This window comes from Anomaloglossus baeobatrachus, chromosome 5, assembly GCF_048569485.1.
Source record: "Anomaloglossus baeobatrachus isolate aAnoBae1 chromosome 5, aAnoBae1.hap1, whole genome shotgun sequence".
Classification (NCBI taxonomy): Eukaryota; Metazoa; Chordata; class Amphibia; order Anura; family Aromobatidae; genus Anomaloglossus; species Anomaloglossus baeobatrachus.
The window spans coordinates 142,909,900-142,928,369 of record NC_134357.1 but is presented as its reverse complement, the minus strand read 5'-3'; positions in this window follow the sequence as shown (position 1 = coordinate 142,928,369).

Sequence of the window (18,470 nt, the reverse complement as noted above, 5' to 3'; positions counted from 1 at the left end):
TTTTTTTGCCCCCAAAAAAATGACGTGGGCTTCGCCATATTTTTGTATGCTAGCCAGGTACAGCAGGCAGGTATGGCTGCCCCCAACCCCCAGCTGCCTATTTGTACCCGACTGGGAACTAAAAAAATAGGGAAGCCCTTTTTTTAATTATTTCATGAATTTCATGAAATAATTACAAAAAAAATCGACATAGGCTTCGCCCCACTTTTGTGTCCAGCCAGGTATGACTAGGCAGCTGTGGATTGGAATCCGCAGCACAGGTTGGCCCAAGCTTTCTGGGCCCCTCTGCTGAGAATTCCAGTCCGCAGCCACCCCAGAAAATGGCGCTTTCATAGAAGCGCCATCATCTGGCACTGTATCCAACTCTTCCAGCAGCCCTGAAGCCGGGTGCTTGCTGGGTAACAATGAGTTAATACTAGCTTTGTTTTACTAGCTAGTATTAAGCCAGAGATCCTTAATGTCAGGCAAGTTTGACCTGGATATTAAGAATCTCCAATAAAGGGTTAAAAAAGACACCACACAGAGAAAAAATACTTTAATAGAAATAAATACACAGACACATTAGAGACTCCATGTTTATTACTCCCTATCAGCCCTCCATGATCCTGCTCTTCTGTCTTCTTTCTCCTTCAACCCATGCAGTTCTGCTACATCAGACAGCACTGCATGGGAGGAAGACGCTGCTGCTTCCCGTGCAGTCAGTCCATTCACTCAGTGAGTGAGCAGCAGCTGCATGCTGTAAGCGGTGACATCACCGCTAACAGATGGGGTTACCATAGCAACAGTGCTTCGATCACGTGATTCCCCGGTGCCGCTATACACCGGCTGTGGCATCTAGTCCTGCATGTGGGCTGACTCTGTAAAGAGCGCCGACAGGCATGGACGGGAAACCGATCATGTGCCAGTAAAAGGACATGCTCAAACGAGCACCGCTTACCGGAGAGATGCACTGACAGGACCTAGCAATGACGTCTAGCCATGTGACCAGTCTGTAGCCAATGAGATAATAGACACGTGACTGGTCACATACTATTTTGACATCACGATAGGTCCTATCATCAGTGCTGGTTATCGGGAGGACGCAGCGATTATCGTTAGGAAAAGCGTCAGGAGACAGAGTGCAGGACGCGTCGCGGGGACCTGTAAGTGTTATGGCAATGTTTATTAACTGTATGTCTACATGTATAATGTCTTTTCATGTGTTTGTGTTTGCCTCCCATTGTTTTCAATGGGGTTCGAGTGGTTCGTCGAACGGTCGTCGAATGGGGCCTCCGTTCGACGAACCAAACCGAACTCGAGCCTTCAGAGGTTCGCTCATCTCTAATAGGGATTGCTAATTTTGAGTGCCTGCTAAAGAGTAGAGATGAGCGAACCGGTCGCGGTTTGGCTCGAGCTCGGTTCACCGAACCGGTTTGGCGAACCACTCGAACCCATAGAAAACAATGGGAAGCAATCACAAACACATAAAAACACCTAGAAAAAACCCTCAAAGGTGTCCAAAAGGTGACAAACAACTCACAACACAACACAAACACATGGGAAAGTGACAAGGACAAATACTCATGGCGAAAACTAAACAGCTGGACAAGGAAAAAGAGGAGGAGACACAGATATAGGCATGGCATGCCCTTCTAAAATCATGTAAAACACCGCAAGCGGAGTCTCCCTTTTTTCCAAAAATTGGGCAACACAGACACCCAACCTTTCAGTGGCAGCACTTGTGCCCCAGTTGTACACTTCACAGGTAGATTTGCATCAAGCACATTCAAAAATACGCCATCCTTAACCGTCCCCAGGATGACACCGAGGTAGGTAGAAAAATCTTTCCTGATCCCAGATCTGTTCATCTTGGATCATTTTTAGAAACACAGTAAGCAAGGGTTACTCCAAGCGGAGTCTCCCTTTTTCCCAAAAATTGGGCCACACAGACACCCACCCCTTCAGTGGCAGCACTGGTGCCCCAGTTGTACACTTCACAGGTAGATTTGCATCATCCACATTCAAAAATACGCCATCCTTAACCGTCCCCAGGATGACACCGGGGTAGGTAGCAAAGTCGTTGCTGAAACATGACTTGTTCATCTTGGCTCCTTTTTAAAAACACTGCAAGGGTTACTCCTAGCGGAGTCTCCCTTTTTTCCAAAAATTGGGCCACACAGACACCCACCCCTCCAGTGGCAGGACTTGTGCCCCAGTTGTACACTTCACAGGTAGATTTGCATCAAGCACATTCAAAAATACCCCATCCTTAACCGTCCCCAGGATGACATCGGGGTAGGTAGCAAAGTCTTTGCTGAACCATGACTTGTTCATCTTGGCTCCTTTTAAAAAACACAGCAAGAGTTACTCCTAGCGGAGTCTCCCTTTTTTCCAAAAATTGGGCCACACAGACACCCACCCCTTCAGTGGCAGCACTTGTTCCCCAGTTGTACACTTCACAGGTAGATTTGCATCAAGCACATTCAAACATACGCCATTCTTAACCGTCCCCAGGATGACACCGGGGTAGGTAGCAAAGTCTTTCCTGATCCCAGATCTGTTCATCTTGGATCATTTTTAGAAACACTGTAAGCAAGGGTTACTCCAAGCGGAGTCTCCCTTTTTTCCAAAAATTGGGCCACACAGACACCCACCCCTTCAGTGGCAGCACTTGTGCCCCAGTTGTACACTTCACAAGTAGATTTGCATCAAGCACATTCAAAAATACGCCATCCTTAATCGTCCCCAGGATGACACCGAGGTAGGTAGAAAAATCTTTCCTGATCCCAGATCTGTTCATCTTGGATCATTTTTAGAAACACTGTAAGCAAGGGTTACTCCAAGCAGAGTCCCCCTTTTTTAAAAAAATTGGGCCACACAGACACCCACCCCATCAGTGGCAGCACTTGTGCCCCAGTTGTACACTTCACAGGTAGATTTGCATCAAGCACATTCAAAAATACACCATCCTTAACCGTCCCCAGGATGACACCGGGGTAGGTAGCAAAGTCTTTGCTGAAACATGACTTGTTCATCTTGGCTCCTTTTTAAAACCACAGCAAGCGTTACTCCAAGCAGAGTCTCCCTTTTTTCCAAAAATTGGGCCACACAGACACCCACCCCTTCAGTGGCAGCACTTGTGCCCCAGTTGTACACTTCACAGGTAGATTTGCATCAAGCACATTCAAAAATACACCATCCTTAACCGTCCCCAGGATGACACCGGGGTAGGTAGCAAAGTCTTTGCTGAAACATGACTTGTTCATCTTGGCTCCTTTTTAAAACCACAGCAAGCGTTACTCCAAGCAGAGTCTCCCTTTTTTCCAAAAATTGGGCCACACAGACACCCACCCCATCAGTGGCAGCACTTGTGCCCCAGTTGTACACTTCACAGGTAGATTTGCATCAAGCACATTCAAAAATACGTTATCCTTAACCGTCCCCAGGATGACACCGGGGAAGGTAGCAAAGTCTTTCCTGATCCCAGATCTGTTCATCTTGGATCATTTTTAGAAACACTGTAAGCAAGGGTTACTCCAAGCGGAGTCTCCCTTTTTTCCAAAAATTGGGCCACACAGACACCCACCCTTTCAGTGACAGCACTTGTGCCCCAGGTGTACACTTCACAGGTAGATTTGCATCAAGCACATTCAAAAATACGCCATCCTTAACCGTCCCCAGGATGACACCGGGGTAGGTAGCAAATCCCCTCACCCTCAGACCGAGCCTCTTCCTGCCCTGAACGAATATTTAAGTTGTCATCCCAATCTGGTATCTTCGTCTCATCGTCATCAGTATGTTCCTCATTGTCTATTACAACAGGTGTTACAGTTTGTGAATAAGGGTCAACGTTATGCTCAGAAACTTGGTCATCACAGCCTGAATCTGAGTCACAAAGGTTCTGGGCATCACTGCAGACCATTTCCTGGTGTGTACTCACTGTAGCTTGGGAGCAGACCTCTGATTCCCAGGCTATAGTGTGACTGAACAGCTCTGCAGACTCACCCATCTCAGTTCCACCATACTGTGCAGGGCGGATGGAGACTTCAGAGCTGGGAGAAAGCAAGTGTGATTGGGATGACAACTCAGAGGACTGGTGTTTTTTGGATGCGGTAGTTGAGGTGGCGGAGAGGGCACTTGTTGGACCACTTGAGATCCATTCAAGCATTTTCCTTTTTTGGCCATCATCTACCTTTTGTTCCAGTTGTTCGTGTCCGTAAAAAAGGGAGCACATCGGATTGTCCACGGTAAGTAGTAGACATCTTATTTTTGCTGGAAGATGGCCTATCTTCAGCAGATGTTAATGGAGCTTTGCCACCTTCCCCACGGACAAACACTTTTTTTCCTTTTCCAACACGCCTGTTGCCCTTTCCACCAGCATCTGTCATTTTGCCACTCATTTTGATTGCGACAAGATTGTGCACTTAAAATGTGGTAGTAAAAATTGAGAGGTGGTGTAGATTGCAGCGGTGGTCTACCTTTATTGACAGCAGAATAAACAACAATAACTATCCCTGACAATGAAACTATGGCCCTTAAACTGGCGGCACAGTTTGCTATTCTAATAGCTTAGTAAAAATGAGTTTGACGGTGCAATGCAAATGTGCTGGAAATAGCTTGGCACCAGTGGGACACTAATGAAGTCCAACAGCCACTTTTTGGATGCTACTAAGTTTCCTCAGTGTTTGCTATTATAATGGCTTAGTAACAATGAGCTTGAGGGTGCAATGCAGAGGTGCTGAAAATTTCTTGGCACCAGTGGGACACTAATGAAGTCCAACAGCCACTTTTAGGATGCCCCTAACTGGCAGCACTCTGCAATTAAAATGGCTTTGCTAAAAAGGGCAGGAGGGTACAGTGGCCGGGTTGTGGGTTAGTGTAGAGGAAAGGAAGCCTCACTTTCTATCCCTCCTAATGGTGAAATGCAGCAAGGAAGTCCCTGAGCTTAGCTACACAGACGCTGTTATCTGTAGCTGTTAAAAACTGTTTCCACAGACCTGACTGTCACCTATGGCTCTGAACCTGCTGTAATTAGCCCTTAAAAGGGCTGAAAGAAACTTCTATCCCTATTTTGTATAGTGCTGTGTGTAGAGCGTACGCTGCAAGATCGGCGACAGGAGCTGCGCCAGCGGTGACTGACACCCAGACGCAGAATGCAGATAATGGCGTCCAGACGGGCAGATACCCGTTTTTATTATGCACGGACATGTGACATGGACATCCTATGACACATGCCCTTGCTTGTCTGGCAAAAAGTCCACTTAGCTGTGTGTCTGGGATTGGCTGACATGCTGGCCCGCCCCACTACATGCACGCTTAGGGAAGGAAGAAAAGAAAAAAAAATGGCGATCGCCATTATCCCAGCAGCAGTGATCTGAACTCGCAGTCCCCGCACACTATATGCTGAAATTTCATAATATTGTGAGTCACAGAGTGTTTTACACTATTACAGCGAAAAGCCAGCTACTAATTAGCTTGGCATTTGGCTGATAGAACCGTTCTCGAACGTAACTCAAGCTAACAAACTTTTAGCAAAAAGCTTGAGTTCTAGTTCTATCTAGAACACCCCCCAAAATCACTCGAACCACGAACTGGAGAACCACGAACAACAAACCGCGGTCAACTCTACTAAAGAGTTGCCAGTAAATGATTTAAATAGGTTTTGCTACTTACTGTCTGCTCCAAATTAAGCATTGATCCACATTTCTAGGTAATGTTAGTTAGTAGTGCCTGCTGTAAATTTGCTAGTAAACTAGCTAAATAGGTCTTGGCACATTTCAGTGCCTGCTCTAAATTATGCAGTGACCACTGAGACACATTTCTGGTTATTGGGACTTTTTAGTGCCTTCACAATATTGCCATCTCAGGCAAGAAATAATTTATCTTTTGTGTCAGCTGTCTGACAGGTGTAGGCGTAGAGTTGCAAAACATCTGTTTGAAAGGGGATGGGTACATCAACCATTAGTGGTAAATCACGATGAGATGGTGGTGGAAGAGTGAGTAGGTGGGGTGTTAGAAGTGTATGTTTGGGACATTCTAATGTTAGTCAAAGCTCTACTGAGAAAACACCGACTCATCCTATACGAAGAGAAATGAGAACAACTTTCATTACTGGACAGCCTACTTCACTAGATTTCTTTTGGCAGCAGCACATTGCTTAAAGGGAACCTGTCACCTAGAATATGCGTTCTGACCTATCAGTAGACTCATGTGTGCCCTAATTACACCTCCCGATCCATCCCTGTGTTGTAAAATTGTATAATATGAAAGTAATAAAAAACGTTTTATTACCTTCATATTTCGTATGTAAATAGCAGGGAATGTGGTCACAGGGGCGGCGCCTTGCCCTATGGATGTCTGCATATTTCCGTGGTATTCCGCCCCTGTGGGCGTGATACCATGGAGCGACGTCCCCATCGCTCATTCTATCCTGCGCGCATTGCAGCAGGCTTCGTTTCCGGGTGTTCCATCGCCGGCTTCAGACGCGCACTGCACATGCGCAGTGCGCGTCTGAAACTGACAAGGAGAACCTGGAAGAGAAGCCTGCTGCAATGCGCGCACGATAGATTGAGCTACGGGGACATCGCTCTGTGGTATCACGCCCACAGGGGAAATATGGAAATATGCAGACGTCCATAGGGCAAGGCGCCGCCCCTGTGACCACATTCCCTGCTATTTACATACGAAATATGAAAGTAATAAAATGTTTTTTATTACTTTTATATTATACAATTTTAGAGCACAGGGATGGGTAGGAAGGTGTAATTAGGGCACACATGCGTCTGCTGATAGGTCAGAACGCATATTCAAGGTATCAGGTTCCCTTTAAACTTTAAAATGAGGGTGATAAACAGCATGTGCTAGAGTGGCTGGCAAGCACTGCATCACGTGGCCTCTCCTCCTCTTCCTGTACCTCAACATCACACACAGTGCATTCCTCAGAGGTGCCATCCCAATTATGCTCGTTTCCCCGCGTGTCACAAATCTCCAACCGGAAAACTGACTGTGGGTAAACCACACATGGGTGAGTCTGCAGAGCTGTTCATACATTCTGTCCGATGGTCATCAGAAGTCAGCTCTAAAGATTCCTAGACTCCAGAGGAGGAAAGCATCTGCACCGAAGCCCAAAATCTTTGTCAGTTGGATCTTAGCCCAGACGAAGTAGAGTCAGAGGAGGATCTCGACCCTCATCACTTGAGTTGGAGGTGATGATGAGATCGCAGAACCTCCACTTGTTTACCCGCTACAGTCGGGGTGAGTGAGAGCCTGCCAGCTCTTATGTAAGTGACAATGCCTGGTGTTTTTGACCCATGTGAGAAACCAAGGCCACATCCTGTGTTGCATGGAGCATACCTCCCTGCTGTTCATAGACACTATGGGGAAATGGGGGGGCACTTGATGTCACGGTACTGCTGTCTGCCTGTAATGTTTTTAAATATCAAGACTCCAAGATGGGTCTCCAAGTTGTGTCTTGTCTCTTGTCGGTACTGGCAGGGTTGTGGAAGAAAGAGGCCTAATCCTGTCACTCATGCACCTCTTGATTTTTTTAAATTGAAATGCAGGCCACATTCTGTGTTTTGCATGGACCATACCTCATTGCTTGTCAAAGACACTATGGGGAAATGGGGGGAGGGAGGGAAATTGATGCCACTGTCCTACTGTCTGCCTGAAGTGTGTTTAAATCTCAAGTCACCAAGATGGGTCTCCAAGTTGTGTCTTCTCTGTAATGGCAGGGGAGTGGGAGCAAAAAGCCTAATCCTGTCACTCATTCACCTCTTGATTTTTAAAATTGCAATGCAAGCCACATGCTGTGTGTCAGTCAATGCAATCAGGCAGTGCTGAAATTAATATGCTTGGAGAACACAGTAACACAGCTGCAGAGTTGTGGACCACTATAAAGGCTGAGTTTGATCAATGGCTGTCTCGACTGAACCTGGAGCCAGGGAAGGCCATGTGTGATAACGATGTAAATCTGGGGGCGGCACTACACCTGGGCGACATCACACACGTGCCTTATATGGCTCACATCTTCAACCTGGTTGAACAGAAATTTCTAGGCCACTATTCTGGCCTGGATGCACTGCTGCAGAAGGGATGGTCACCGTGTGTTCACTTTTCAAAATGGAGATGCCAGGCCACATCCTGTGTGTTACATAGACCATAAATCCCTGCTCTGCAAAAACATTATTGGGCAATTGGGGGGGGAGTAATTGATGCCACTGTCTTACTGCTTGCCTGAAAGGTTTTTAAATCTCAAGACTCCAAGATGGGTCTCCAAGTTGTGTCTTGTCTGTACCGGCAGGGGTATGGGAGCACCTGTTTCTCATTCACCTCAATATTTCTTATGTCAATAGTTTAGGAAGCTATAGGCTATGCCAAAACAGTGGGGCTGCACTGTAAAATGTATTTTTACTGTTTTGGAAGCTTTTTGACCCCCTAAAGGTGTTTTCTCTGCCTTAGGTTTGACCTCCCATTGAATCCAATGGAATTCGAAAAGGTTCGGCGAACATAGCGTTTGTTTGGTAAGACTCATCGAACCAAACTTTGAAAGGTTCATTCATCTTTACTGGAGAATCTTGGTGTGCTGTTTGGTGTGTTGTGGAAATGTAATGCCCCTGAAGCCATCAGGGAGCTACAAGGTACGGCATCCCCACCAGGATGCAGGGCCTACCCCCTAGGCACCCAGAAGACCAGTGCTGGTAACAACCAAACATTCCAGATAATCCCTGTTCTCCCCCAAATTTCCCCATAAAATGGTACCAGGCTAGGGTTGGACCAATGGATGGGCGCCTAGAGGTGGAGACAATCCAGTCCACTAGACGACCAGGTGGGAGGGGCAGACAGTGGACAAAGGGAGTTAAAGTCTGAGAGTCGGTGAAGGAGGAAGCAAGAGGGAGCACTGACACTAGTTTGACAGTGACCTGAGGGCCCAGGCGGTTGGTTGCCAGTGGAGTACGGTGGAGTACTCCTGGAACCACGCACTAACGGAGTACAGAATCCTAGGTCAGGCACACGCTGCATGAAGACTTGATAAAATCTGCACAGTGACGGGACCATCAAGGACCTCACTGACCTTGAAGTTGGAGACACAGTAGCAACAGGAGATCCGGGGACCAGGACCAGAGACTCCGTCCCCGCAGGGTTCACGCTACCATCATACAGACTGCAGTTAAGAGCCTACCAGGAGGGGACCCCCAGCTGCTCCAAGCCATGGGGACCCACCAACTAAAGACAGGTGCAGGGGAAAGAAGCCACCAGGTCACTAAACTGGCACTGGGACTAAGGGGACCTGCGGTTGAGACCAGCTGGCCTCGGGTGACAAGTTTCCAGCTTACTGTGAGTAAAGGAACCAGTTACACTGCAACCCTTTGTGTGGCCTACCTTTTTTCAACACCCATCTACATCACCTATCCTCCTTTGGCCTGGACCTGCTTGCGAAGGGCCTAACATCCTGGCTGCCACTAACACCAGCCCCAGTAGTGAAAACTGTGCAGCAGCGGCTGCATCCACATAGCCGCAAACCGCAAGAGGCGTCACGTGATAAACTCTTATTTAATTCCCTTCAAAAAGCACCCATGGCACGGAACTGGGCAACGGCCACCAAAGTGACATTCTCCAGTTATACACTGCCCGGGACCGAGTACCCCATAACCCTGGGCCACACAGAAATACTTTTGTTGTCTGATTATTTCCTCCCTTCTTTTAGTTTCCTCTTGAGCATGTATTGTCTATACCTCTGTGAGTGATTGCTCTAAGTTTGTTTTGGGTTTTTTCCCCCGCCTGTTTGTTGATGTGGGATTAATGATTCCTGTCCAGGCCCTCTCCGGGATGGAGGTGAAGGGCTACGAGACCAGAGTTGTTCAGGAGTCAGGGTTAGGAAGGTGGCGCAAACATTGTCACCTTCAGATTTATGTTTGGGATCAAGGTCAGCCAAAGTTCCCTTAGCCTGAGTGCCAGTTGAAGCTCCTCTGCCCCTAGTGAGACAGGCTTGACTCGAATAACGAGTATAATGGAAGTCAATGAATGGGCAGTTCGTCTCTCTGCCCACATACACAGCTATAAAGAGAGCATTTCCAAATGAGTTAGGCAGGGTTTATTTCTTTTGGACACACTACATTCAAAAACATTGTTTTTACTCTCAGTGAGAGCCAGTCAGAGACTGCATGTGGCTCCAACTAGGGTGAAGCGAGCCTGTGTTTTGTATTCGATTTTTCACAAATGACACACCTGAGCACTTGCAATACTTGGCCGAGCACTGTGCGTCACCGAGCACCACAACACTCAATCGAGTACCGTGCAGTGCAGTGGAGCGAGTATCGTGCACGCTCGCCCATCATTACTTCTGATGTCTGGGATGTTTGCTCCATAAATATTATTGGCTCATCAATATTTATAGAAACACAAATATATTCAAACCCCAAATCACTTTAGATGTCAATGTGATCAGTTTGGCACTTTTTGTGTCCATCATGAGATGGATCTGTTTCTTGGGAACATTTTATAGTTTTTTATTTTCTCAGCAGGGGTAGCAAAAATTTGAAACTTAATCGCTAATTATATGGTTAAAAGGCCATATATAAAAGCATACAAACATACATATAACAACTAGTGTTGAGCGAGTATGCTTGTCACTACTCGGTACTCGCACGAGTATCACTGTACTCGGGCTACTCGTCGGGGACCGAGTAATTTCACAATACTCGTGCTGTACTCGTGGTCTTCATGTTGGCGCTCTTTTTAGAGCCAGCCCTTATGCAGGGATTGGCTGGCAGACCGCAATGCCACAGCCCTGTTACTTGTGGAATTGCAGTGATTGGCCGGCCCTCACAGAATGACCGTGTCTTTAGCCCGACACTTCCCCGCTCGGCTACGGCCCCTCCCGCACTCCACTCCGCGTGTATATATATATATGCACGCTTACACACACACGCATGTTTTTTTTTTTAATTTACAGTTTTATGGTTTCTACATGCTGCCGGTGGTCATTTCACAAAAATACTCGGGTCTCCCATAGGATAACATTGGGCTCGGTGCTCGGGCCGAGTACACGAGTATCTTGGGATGCTCGGCCCGAGCCTCGAGCACCCGAGCTTTTTAGTACTCGCTCATCACTAATAACAACCTACACTGGTGAGATTGTTCCTTTTTGTTTCTTAAGCAGCTAGCATTGGCAGTCTGTTTAGCAGACAAATTTTTACTCATCTATGAGTTGTAGGTGGTACCTCTGTGGTGTGGATTTATATTGATAATTTGTTCTGGCAATTTGATTTTTGGTAATACCATTCAATAGCTCCAATTTGAGCAGTGTAGGTTGTTGGTTATATGTATATTTGTACGCTTTTATATATGTCCTTTTAACCATATAATTAAAGGGTAAAGGCTGCTTTACACCAGACAATCTATCGTGCGATAGATCGTCGGGGTCACGGTTTTTGTGACGCACATCCGGCATCGCTGGCGATGCCGGCCTGTGTAACACCTCCTAGCGACGCAGTATCGCTCACAAATCGTGAATCGTGTACTGCTCGCTAGGTTCCATAATATCATTTAATTTAGTTGTTCATCGTTTCCGTGGCAGCACACGCCGCTCCGTGTGACACCATGGGAACGATGAACAGCAGCTCACCTGCATCACGCGGCCGCCGCCGGCTATGTGAAGGAAGGAGGTGGGCGGGATGCTTACGTCCCGCTCATCTCCGCCCCTCCGCTTCCATTGGCTGGCGGCCGTGTGACGTCGCTGTGACGCCGAACGTCCCTCCAACGCCAGCGTGAGACTCAGACCCGCATGCTGCAATTCATGTCTTCTGTGGACGCCCGCCTGAACACGCTACAAGCAGCAGTTACGTCTTCAACATCCCGGGCTTCCACTAGTCAAGCCACGGCTCCAGCTCCTGTGGCGACTTCTTCAGATACTTCCAGACTTCGTTTGGCCTCACCACCCCGGTACGCCGGAGACCCCAAGACCTGCAGGGGATTCTTAAACCAATGCTCCCTCCATTTCACGCAGCTACCGCATTTGTTTGCCTCCGACCAAGCCAAGGTCGCCTTCATCATGTCCCATCTAGAGGGTGAGGCACTGGCGTGGATGAACCCCTTGTGGGAGAAGGGGGATCCTGTGACCACGAACATCCAAGAGTTCCTGCAGGCATTCCGTGGCACCTTTGATGAGCCCAGACGCGCCTCCGCGTCTGCTTCGTCTCTTCTCCGGTTACGTCAGGGGACTCTGACGGTGGGTCAATACGCAATCCGGTTTCGCACCCTGGCTTCGGAACTCGGCTGGAACAACGAGGCCCTAACCGCCGCCTTCTGGGAAGGACTCTCGGGGCGAATTAAAGATGAGCTGGCGGGTCGTGACGTACCGACCACCCTGGATGCCCTGATTGCCCTAGCGACTCGAGTAGACATTCGCTTTCAGGAGCGATCCAAGGAAGTGTCCCGTGAGAGACGTCCGGGACGGCATGCCTCTCCTCCACAGAAGCCCGCCGTACTACAGTCATCGACAGCTGGGGCCCCCGTCCACGAGCTCATGCAGATCGACCGAGTGCGGCAGTCTGAACAACGTCGAGCAGAGCGGCTCGCCAAGGGTCTCTGCTTTTACTGCGGAGAGGGCACACACCTGCTACGCTCCTGTCTAGAGAGGCCGGGAAACTCCAAAGCCTAGGGTTGGTAGGAGAGGCCACCCTAGGTGCTGGGACTCTCTCAGACCCGGTTACGTGGACTGTGCAAGTGACAACGGGAGAGACGCGGTTCACGGCTGAGGCATACCTTGATTCCGGGGCAGCAGGCAATTTCATCCAGCAGGCCACGGTGGACAAGTACCAGGTGCCTGTTACTCCACTCGACAAGCCCCTAGTGATTGCCTCTGTGGATGGAAGACCCCTCTCTGACACCATCTCCTGGATCACCAGGCCGGTCAAACTGCGTATCGGTGCCCTGCACACCGAGAACATCGCTCTCTACGTCCTTCCACACATGTCCCATCAAATCCTGCTGGGACTTCCCTGGTTGCGGACACACGAACCATCAGTCAGCTGGGGCACTGGCGAAATCACCCGATGGGGCTCTTCGTGCCATGAGAAGTGTCTGAAGACCATACAACCCATCCGACGACCTCCGGTTCCAGAGAACCTACCGGGACTGCCCTCGGCCTATTGGTCCTTCGCAGACGTCTTTGATAAAAAGGAATCTGAGGTACTTCCGCCACATCGTCCTTACGATTGTGCCATCGACCTGCTCCCAGGAACAACACCACCTCGAGGACGGATATATCCATTGTCTCCAGCCGAAACAAGGGCCATGTCTACTTACATCACAGAGAGCCTGGCAAGGGGATTCATTCGGAGATCCTCCTCTCCTGCTGGAGCAGGCTTCTTCTTCGTCAAGAAGAAAGAGGGCGACTTACGCCCATGCATAGATTACCGGGGATTGAATCAAATCACCGTAAAAAACAAGTACCCTCTGCCGCTCATCCCCGAATTGTTTGACCGGCTTAGAGGAGCTCGTGTGTTCACCAAGCTGGATCTTCGGGGTGCTTACAATCTGGTACGCATCCGCTCTGGGGACGAATGGAAGACCGCGTTCAATACTCGCGATGGGCACTATGAATACTGCGTGATGCCCTTCGGCCTGTGTAACGCCCCAGCCGTCTTTCAAGAACTGGTGAACGATGTTTTCCGGGACCTTCTCTATGTCTGTGTGGTAGTGTATCTGGATGACATCCTTGTCTTCTCTCCGGACCTCCAGACCCACAGAGAGAACGTGCAGCTGGTTCTACAAAGACTGAGAGAGAATCGTCTGTACGCCAAGTACGAGAAGTGTGTCTTTGAGCAGTCTTCTCTCCCCTTCCTGGGGTACATCATCTCTGATACCGGACTGCAGATGGATCCAAAGAAGGTCTCCTCCATTCTCAACTGGCCTCCTCCTTCTGGACTGAAGGCAATCCAACGTTTCCTGGGATTCGCCAACTACTACCGCCAGTTTATCCCTCACTTCTCTGCTCTGACTGCTCCTCTCTCCGCTTTGACCAAGAAGGAGGCTAATCCAAAGGACTGGTCACCTGCGGCCGACGCCGCGTTTGGCTCTCTGAAGCGGGCATTTGCCTCCTCTCCTGTACTCCACCGTCCGGAGTTAAACCGCCAGTTCACCTTGGAGGTGGATGCCTCCTCCTCGGGAGCCGGAGCAGTGCTCATGCAAAAGTCCTCCTCCGGGAAGATGGTGACTTGCGGTTTCTTCTCCAAGAGCTTCTCAGCGCCTGAACGCAACTACACCATCGGTGACCGAGAGCTATTGGCAGTCAAACTGGCTCTGGAGGAATGGCGCTACCTTCTGGAAGGAGCAGTGTACCCCGTGATTATTTACACGGACCACAAGAACCTGGAATACCTGTGGTCCTCTCAGCGACTGAACCCACGGCAAGCCAGGTGGTCCTTATTCTTTGCCAGGTTTGATTTCCAGCTCCATTTCCGACCCGCAGACAAGAATGTACGCGCTGATGCCTTGTCCAGGTCTTTCATGCCCATGGAGCAGGAGGAGGAGACTACCCAACCCATCATCTGTCCTAGCAAAATCATTCCGGCGGCTCCTGTCACCCTGGCCCAGATACCGCCCGGGAAGACCTATGTCTCTGATACTGACAGGCAAAAAGTGTTACACTGGGGTCATGCATCGAAAACAGCCGGTCATGCTGGCCAGAAGAGAACATGGGGTGCGATTGTACGTCATTACTGGTGGCCATTCCTTCGCACGGACGTCGCTGCTTTTGTCTCTGCCTGCTCCTCTTGTGCCAGGAACAAGACGCCCAAACACCTGCCATATGGCCGTCTTCTGCCTCTGCCGATACCCTCAGTTCCATGGCAACACATAGCGATGGACTTTATTACGGACTTGCCATTGTCCTCCGCACACACAGTCATATGGGTCGTGGTGGATCGGTTCTCTAAAATGGCTCATTTCGTCCCTATGGCTGGACTGCCGTCTGCTCAGGAACTCGCGGACGCCTATATACATCACATCTTCCGCTTGCATGGCTTTCCATCACACATCGTATCCGACAGAGGAACTCAGTTCACCTCCCGCTTCTGGAGGGCGCTCTGCAAACATCTGGGAGTGACTCTGGACTTTTCTTCTGCCTACCATCCTCAGTCTAATGGCCAAGTGGAGAGGGTCAATCAAATCTTGACCTCCTTCTTACGTCACTATGTCAACGCCCATCACGACGACTGGTCCACGCTTCTTCCTTGGGCTGAATTCTCCCATAACCACCACATCAGTGAGTCGTTCTCCAGCTCTCCCTTCCATGTCGTTTACGGACTTCAGCCCTCCGTCCCATTGCCTGTATCCCCTTCTTCGGATGTCCCTGCTGCTGATACTGTAGCCCGTGACTTCGCTACCATTTGGGACTCTGTCAAGGCGTCCCTTGGGCGTGCTTCCCTGCGGATGAAGAGACATGCAGACAAGAGACGTCTGGACCCTCCGTGTTTCTCTCCTGGAGATCTAGTCTGGCTTGCTTCCAAGTACGTCCGATTGAAGATACCATCCTACAAGCTGGGTCCTCGCTACATCGGGCCGTTTAAAGTCCTCAACAAGATCAATGAGGTCTCCTACAAGCTACAGCTCCCGGCCACGATGAGGATACCCAATTCCTTCCACGTCTCCCTGCTCAAGCCGGTTGTCCTTGGTCCCTTCTCCGCTGCTGCCAGTTCGGCTCCTCCTCCTATTGCCGATGACGACATCTATGCGGTAAGGGATATCGTGGCCATGAAGACCGTACGGGGTCGACAGTTCTTCCTGGTGGACTGGGCAGGGTATGGTCCTGAGGATAGGTCCTGGGAGCCCCGGGAGAATGTGGGTACTCCGCTGATCCGTGCCTTCCTGTCCCGGTTGCGGGGAGGGTGGCGTGGGGGGGGTACTGTCACGCTCCCCGGGTCCCCTGCGCTGCCCTCCGGCTCACCTGTCACGCTCCCCGGCTCCCCTGCCTCGCTTCCCGGTTCCTTGGTCCGGTCACCGCCGCTCTCCGCTCTCCAGCATCCATTGCCGGCGCGTCCCCGGCGTCCTGGCCCCCGCTCCTGGCGCCCGTCGGCTTCTCACCCCCAGCCCGTCCCTGCTGCTTCCTCCTCGCAGCTTCCTGCTCTGGCTTCTGGCACTCGGGCCGCGCGCATGCGCATTAGGGCGCGCGCGCGGTCATTGACCCTTTCTTAAAGGGCCAGCGTCCATTAACAGGAAATGATGCAAACAGGTACAGGGTATAAAGGGGTTTAATGTCCAAGGGGGCGGGGCCTGATCTTCGTGTTTCTTAAGCTAGGAGTCAGGTCTCCTGGTGTCTCTATGATATACTCACCTATCTCTCTTGTAGAGCCGTGCCTGCCTTGCCATCCGGTCCTGCCGAATCCCGAACCCCGAACGCTGTCCATCTGCCATCCTGACAGTCCGTACCATCTCGGATCCCTGCGGTGACCCGTCATCTCGCTCCAAAGGTTCCAGACCCCGCCTGACATCTTCTCGGCTTCCGAACCTGAGCTGCGTCACCCGGACTACCATCAGTGACTCCGTGGTCCCAGGGACTTCTCCGTTATACTCGTATGCACGGACTGTTCTGCTGCCTATAGTGCTTCAGCTACCGGACCCCTTACCACCATCTAGGAGTTCGGCCCAGTGGATCCACCTCCTGGGTCTGCCCGTCCACCTGGCCCTGACACCAATATGGTGTTTGTTGCCTGTTGCATAATGCATTTGTTGTAACTTTAGAACATTAGGAAACCCTCTTGCTCCCTGCTCCCACCGTGATATATGTGAGTTTTTTAATTAGCTTTGAAGCTAACAGTTGACATCTAATATTTTGATTCCTAATGAAATATGGTTATGCTTCATGCAAATTGCTGTGTGCTACATTGTGTGCTAATCAAATATTGAGCAGTCACATGTGGTACAGGACATGGTGCTGACTAATAAATGATACATACATTCCTGGAGCTGTCCAAACATGTCCACTCTACGACATTACAACACAGGGTGGCACATGGTCTCATGGGACAGCCAGTAATCTCCATATTAGTGGAAAAATTTCCTTCCTGACTCCACATACAACAATCAGACTAGTTCTCTGGATCAATGCCCAATCACTGAATCCAGTGCACATAACCAGTAATATTATATTTTTCAAGAAAGGCATCCAGGACTCTTTTAAATTTTAATAATGAATCAAACATTGCAACATCATGTAGCAGATAGTTCCATAGTCTCACTGCTCTTAAGGTGGCTTTACACACTGCAACATCTCAAACGACATCGCTGTAACGTCACCGGTTTTGTGAAGTTACAGCGACCTCCCCAGCGACATTGCAGTGTGTGAAACACATCAGCGACCTGGCCCCTGCTGTGAAGTTGTGATCGCTACAAATCGTTCAGGACCATTCTTAGGTCCTTTGTTTCCCGCTGTGCAGCATGCATCGCTAGAAAGTTTCAGTGTGTAAAGGGGACTTTACAGCAACTTCGTTAGCGACTTACCTTTCAAAAAGCTGCTTTACAACGTCCCCAACAACCAGCTAGGTCGCTCTGCAGGTCCGGATCGCTGTTGCGTCATTGGCCAGGTCTGCCTGTTTGACAGCTCACCAGAGACTTTGTAGCGATCCCGGCCAGGTTGGGATCGCTGGTGGGATCGCTAGAAAGTTTCAGTGTGTAAACCCAGCTTTACAGTAAAGAATCTGCATCTGTGATTATGATTAAAGCTTCTGTCCTCTAGACGTAGAGGATGCCTTGCTGTCCCCATCGCAAGCCCAGGTGTAAAAAGATAATTAGAAAGGTCCCTCTACTTTCCCCCCATATATTTGTATATTGTAATTGTATATTGTAATACGATTTCCCTTTAGCCTCAGTTTTTCCAAACTGAATAATCCAAAGTTTTATAACATATCTTGGTATTGCATTCTACCCATTGCTTTATTGACCTTGGTTGATCTTCTCCGCACCCACTTTAGTTCAGCTATGTCCTTCTTATAAACCAGAGACCAAAATTGTACTCAGTGTTTTAAGTGTGATCACACTGATGACTTGTATAGTGGTGAAACTATGTTCTTCCCATGAGCATCTATGCCTATTTTAATGCATCCCATCATTTTATTAGCATTGGCAGCAGCTGCCTGACAATGGTCAGTAAAGTTGAATTTGCCATCCTCCCCATACACTTAAGTCTATTTCAGTGACAGTTTTACTCAGTGTTTTTCAATTAAACACATAGTTATAAATTTTATTTCCTCTGCCAAAGTACATGACCTTACATTTATCCACATTGAACTTCAATTGCCATGTCTTAGGCTAGTTTCACACTTGCGTTGAACGGTATCCGTTGAATTGCGTTGTGTGACGGATGCAACGGATGTGTTGCATATAATGGCGCAACGGATGCTGCAAAACAACGGAATCCGTTTTGATTTTTTTCTTTTTTTTACAGTTTTATCGGCGGCAGACTATTGTGAACGATCAGCTGATCGCTCCCA